Source organism: Culex pipiens, chromosome 1 (assembly GCF_016801865.2).
Source record: "Culex pipiens pallens isolate TS chromosome 1, TS_CPP_V2, whole genome shotgun sequence".
Classification (NCBI taxonomy): Eukaryota; Metazoa; Arthropoda; class Insecta; order Diptera; family Culicidae; genus Culex; species Culex pipiens.
Window position 1 is genome coordinate 85,889,775 of NC_068937.1, and position 6,233 is coordinate 85,896,007.

A 6,233-nucleotide genomic window follows, 5' to 3' on the forward strand; every position below is an offset into this window, starting at 1 on the left:
CATTCCTCTCATGCGTTCTCGAATTAAAAATTGCATGTGTCGTTCATGATCGCCGATTGGCGGTTGCGATATCTGAAATCGGCCATGATCCGTAATGAATGTTTAATTTAAGTCTGGAGCAACATTTGATAGGACCGGTATGAAATTGCTCTTACGGCCTTCCATTACACGCGATTAAATAGGAAGCAAGGCCGTAAGTGCAATGTCGTACCGCCCCTTTCAAATGTTGCTCCAGAAGTGTGATTGAAACCAACCTTGTGCAAAATGAACGGCATCAACACAATGTAAAGGGGCGTCCGCTGAGTGACCACAAATTCCAAAAAATTCCACAACTCTGGAGCAGCCTCGTTACGTCTGCCCAAGTCTCGCATAACGCGTACAATTCGTGGCCACTCGTTGGAGAGCCTCGATTCGAAGCAAATGCACAACACTTTCAGCGCCAAAAACGTGGCCTGGTAAAGTGAGGTGGAGATCTTTGCAGGGCGCTTTGCATCCCGGCTACCGGTGAATGTAAGTGATCCGGCTCGAATGTCTCCGACGGTGCGGTTACCCTGCATACCCGATTGAGCCGTTCTTCCTGCGACCGGACTCATCGCGTTCAAAATAGCCGTTACCAGAAACGAGACATCGGATTGCTTTAGCTCGCCGATTTCCGAGATGTTGCGTCCACTGCAGACCTTCAAACACAATGGCATGATCAGATGCATGAGGAAGCTCTCGGCTTTTTCCTGGGTCGGAAATTCGGTGCTACCTCCGCATATCTGTTCCAAACCGAGTGAAAGAGAATCCACCGGACTGACCACTTGCAGCGACACTAATCGTACGACTTGCGAACAGAAGAACGGAGGCGGACTCTTGGACATAAGGGCAGCCCCAGCACTGGATACTCCCTCCGGAAAATTTCCGGGCTCGTTGACGATTAGATTCTGGACGGTTGTCAGCAGAGACTTCATTTCACGCCAATGGAGCACGTGTGGGTAGCGGACAATCGATTCGTGCACCCCCTTCAACAAACCTGCCGCGGCTTCCCAATCCGTATTTCGCTGGAACCATGAGACAATTTGGTTAAAAACTCGTGCTCAGTTTCGGAAAACTTACCCTTATGGACGTCTTCTTGGAGATCTTCAAAAACACCTTATCTAGCCTGCGTAAGATCGTTACCAGCGTGGGCTTCATACCGTGATCGTCAGCCCATTCAGCCCTCGGGAAGATACACTGCATGTATCGCTGCAAACCCCTGCATGCCATAGACTCGGGATCGTACGGAGACACCTTCAGCAGGGAGTGCGCAATTTCCGCCAGCCGAACGTGACACTTGACGTCTAGCAGATCCACCGGTTTGTTATCTCCCTGCTTTCGGGCAAGTTCGTTCAAACGGGTAGAGGCCATCGTTATGAACTCTCCAACCAGGGAGAGTAGCACGTCTCGGGCACGGCGATACTCGGCTCGGATGGTTTCGGAATCTTCGACAGATTCGTTCAGAATCTTGGTGCGACCGACGTCGCTGACGTACTTGGAGTGAGATTCCTCGTCAAAGTCTAGCCCGGGTGAGCAGGGCGGCCCACGGGAACAGTTCCGTTGGCTTGAACCCTTGTGCTCGGGACTGTTGCGATAGGGACCGTTGTAGCTCCTAAAAAACATGAAGGTTAATCTTTGAGGACGAAGAGACGAATGACTGCATACTTGGACAATCCTTCGCAGTTATGAACCATGGTTCTAATGGCTACGGCCAGCTGTAGTATAATATCTCGTTCACTTTTTCCCTCCAGGGGAACGTAACTTGGCGATTGCATCTGTTTCATGTAACAAGGTAGGATGGCTTCCAGAATGATCTGTAAAAAAGGGTTTGGAGTTTATACGATCATAATAAGATCCATCGGATCAAACCAACCAGCATCTGGTAACCCCTTGTGCTTTCCGCTGAGTAGGATGACGTCATAACGCACAAAGTGATGCAGTCAAGCACTGTAACCATTTCGTCTTCATCGTGGTAGCAAAAATCGATAGCTTTAAGTGGTTTGGGTTCCTTGACCAGTTCCGCGATATTCAATGGATCTGGAGAGGGCGTTTCCAAACTGAGCAACAGGTTGAACAAGCAACTAGACTGCACCTTGTGTGCTTCGCCGTATGCACCATCTTCATCTGTATCTAAAATGGCCGACACAGATCCAAACATTTGCAAAATGAACGGTTTTCTGTTGAGCAGGTAAAACTGCTTAACCGCGTACTCAATCGTAGTGGTGACGAGTTTGTTAGTCTGGTGCAGGGAATACACTTGTAACAATGTTGGCATGATCATGAAATATCCATTGGTGGAGAAGATGTTCTTAAAGTTGAACGCCGCGTTGATGAACGTTGCTGTAACGTAGCGCAGGATACAGGAGTCCTCTGAGTGAAGCAAAGCAGCGCCCGATAAAACGTTCAAAAATAACTGAATATCCGCAGAGTACGCAAAGTTGCCAGCCATCGCCTCGAACATCCTGGCAATCAGACGAACCCACATGAACTTGTGCAGAACGTCTAATCCGAGTAATTCCTTGCCAAATTCACCACCCTGGTGCAAATCCAGATCCACCTCCAGAGCCTTTCGCGGAAAAGATGGTAGCTTCATCAGCTCTTCGTGCAGAAACACAACTCGTTGCACCACCATATCCACATTTTTCAAGATGGCCCAGGTAAGGTGGACCTTACCAATCTCCACAAACTTTTTGTACAGTTCTTGTTTCTGCAGTGCGTTGAACGCTTCTTCCGGTTTCATCTCAACGAGACGCAGCTGCGGATACTGGGAGCGTTTGAAGAAGTACAGATCGCGCACGTACCAATTGGGGTTAAGAATTTGCTGAGTTTTGTAGTCCACCAGAACGTACTGGTTAAATTTTTTCTCGTCGATTCCGAAGAAATCCAGCGACTCTGTCAACAGTTGTGTAAATTGTGTGTCTTCCTGAACCGGAAATTGCGACGGAATTCCACCTTCGTCTGTAAAACAAATCAAAAGTTGCAATCTAATCGTAATCACCAACGCGATAAATCATCACCTTCAGGGCCGTGTACGATAATTTTCTTCGCAGACGGAACGTTTGCCGTGAGCAAAATGGATGCATCGCACTGTTCCTTGCGTAGGATTTGCTTCAGATCCTTAAACATGATTCCATGTACGCTGTGGACCACCATCCACAGCACTGAAAGGGCCGATCCGACCAGCTGAGCAGTGTGACGATTAGAGATTTGGATGAAATGTTTTTAAAGCTGATTATGATAAAAATTTGAAGTGTGAACTTTCTTAACTTCAAATGGTACCGTAAACCGGGGTGACTTTGATAGGATTTCAATTTATTTTTGGAATATGTCCCAACTGGAAAGGTTTTTCTCAAGATTATAATTTTTAAAACATGTACTGGGGTAGGCCACACAAAGTTCATGCACTATTTCTGGAAAAAGTTATTTTTTGATAATGCTCAGAAAAATAGTTACGTTAAAAATTCTCATTTTAAATTCCGGGGTGACTTTGATAGTCATAGTTGTTCTTGTTCAAATCAGATTATAGGTGTTCAAACTTCATTTTTACGTTAAATGAACCATCACTATGGTTGATGATATAGTTTTCAAGAAAAAAATCAATGTTTATATTAAGTTAACTAAGTTTTAAGGCTTTTTAACAAAATACATATAAATTTTAGGTAAAGTTGTTAAAAAAGTCGGAATTTTGCCGGAAATTCGTTAAATCTAGTATTGTGAATAAAATAATCGATTTATATTACATTTTAAACTGAATTCGAATCACGAATCACAAGTTTTCACATTTCATATGAAATTTGTTCAACTGAGATTGCCTGTAAATTTGGAGATTTTTTTGAATTATGTTTCAAAAACACATATTATTTAATATTTACAAAATTAGTTTACCTTCTCCTAGTGGAAAATCGTCCAAAGAATCCGAAAATATATTCCATTTTCCGATTCAAAATCATGTTCATTGAGAAAATCATGACACTTTGAGAAGTTTGAAATAATGCCTTTCATCAACATTTTCTTAATAATAGTTAACTAACTTTTTGAACCTTTAAAAATGTTATTAAAAGTTCTTCTTGAGGTACTTTGAGTACTTCTCTACCATGGTCAGTATGGTTCCAAACCATTCCGTACGTATTTAATTTGTAATCTTCATTTTGCGGAAAAATCTCAAACCTATCAAAGTCACCCCGGCTATCAAAGTCACCCCGTTTTACGGTACCATGCGGCTCCCTGGTTAACGAAGCCAGAATGTCCCATGTTAAAAACGTGCAATTGAAAAAACCCCGTTTTTTTACCGATTCCTGTGTTTTCACAGTATGTCTCCCTAATCACACCAGATAGCAGTTTATTACAGGTAAACTAGAAACAATGCTTCGTAAAACTGATGATTTCGTGAAACAAATCATGGTGAGACGTAGTAGAAGTGTAACGATGGGACAAACTGATTGGTGATGTTTTTAATGAGTTTTCGAATAAATAACTAGGTTTTATGGGTTTTTTAGTATACGTCGAACTAAACTGAAAAATCCAAATAATGTCACAATCCTTCAAAAATGACATGGGACAATTAAGCGTAAAACGGAAGTCCTAAGCACTACAAATCGATCAGATATCCGTTCTCAAGGTACGTATTTTTGAATATTTTTTAATAGCCTTATTGTATGGACAGCTGCCAAAATTGTATACAGCCTTGTATGGATGAACTAATGATGCAATGATGGTCATATAAATAGTACCGTAAACTGGGGTGTCTTTGATAGCCCGGGTGACATTGATAGAAATTTGATTTGGCCACTAATTTTGAAACATCCAATGTAACAGTCACATTTTTGCATATATCGTGCTTTCCATTTCATTAGAGCACAAAACTTTTGTAAACAAGAGTGTATCCAAGGGGAAAACCACTCTCATCAAAGAGCCCTGGGCACCATCGGGCACGTCTCAGGCACCATCGGGCACGTCTCGGGCACCTTCAGGCACGAGCTCCGGCACCTTTTACTCTGACAATTCTCCAATTTGACAATTGGATAAGTAAATTCAAAATATTAAAGTAATCAGGATTCTGTCCCGAACTCTTCACATTTTCACAAACATTTATTTCAAGTTGCAAGTTCGATTGTCAATTTTTGTTTAATAAAATTGATTATGCAGCTTTTTAACTTTGTCGTGATTTTTTTTTTGTTGGTGTTGTGTAGAACGTGTAAAATGACAACATTGATTCATCAGCAGTGGAAAATCTTAATTTATTATAAATTTGAATTATGATAATATCAAAGAATAGATATTTTTCAATCCATGACGTTTAGGATAATTAGTTCTGTTGAAACTTAATTTGAAAATTTTCAATTTCGGCTTTGAGAGACCTTCATTTTTGAATTTGCCAATATTTTGTAATGTATTTCAATTGTCGCTGTGAATTGTTTCATTGTTTAGCATTTGTTAACATATCGACTTAAAATTTTATTTATTCGATTTATGTCCATTCAAACACATCATACTGATCAAAAAGATTGCACCAAGTTTTCATTTTTGTATAGTGAAAATTAAAAGATTACATCATTGAACAAAGGGTTCAAGCAAAACTTCAATTTTTTTATGTTTCATGGAAACGAGTTTTTTTTATTAATGGTAAAAAATCAATGAGATGATAAACAGGGCGTGCTTTTCGGCCACGTGGAACAGCTCTTGAACCAGCTTCGGGTCATCACTGAGATATTTGTCAACAGGGTGAGCTGGTTGAGTTTCGTCAGTTCGGACTGGGATAAGAAAATTTTCCATAGGTATTGTTTTCATTCTTTTTTTCCTAAAAGGGCAAAGTATCTGATCAATTGTCATTCTATAGTTCATAAAATACTTCTTACCAAAATCAAATTATGAAACTGTGCAATACTAGAATCGTTCCGGTAGACTAAAAGGGAGAAATTAATATCCTCTCTGCAAAACCGTAGACTGAACACTGACAGGATTGAAACTCTCATAAACAAACATTGGAATACGGTTGCTATGTACCGTCCTGTTTATTTCTTGACCTCGGCTCAATCGGGCACGTTTGGGCAACTTTAGGGCACAGCCTACTCGAGGGCAATGAGCAGAGTGGTTTTCCCCTTGAGTGTATCCCTCTCACACCTTTTGCAAACTATCATTTGAGTGAAAGGGATACACTATTGTTTACAAAAGTGAAATGTTAGGCTCCATATGTTCGATAATAAGCTATCCTTTTA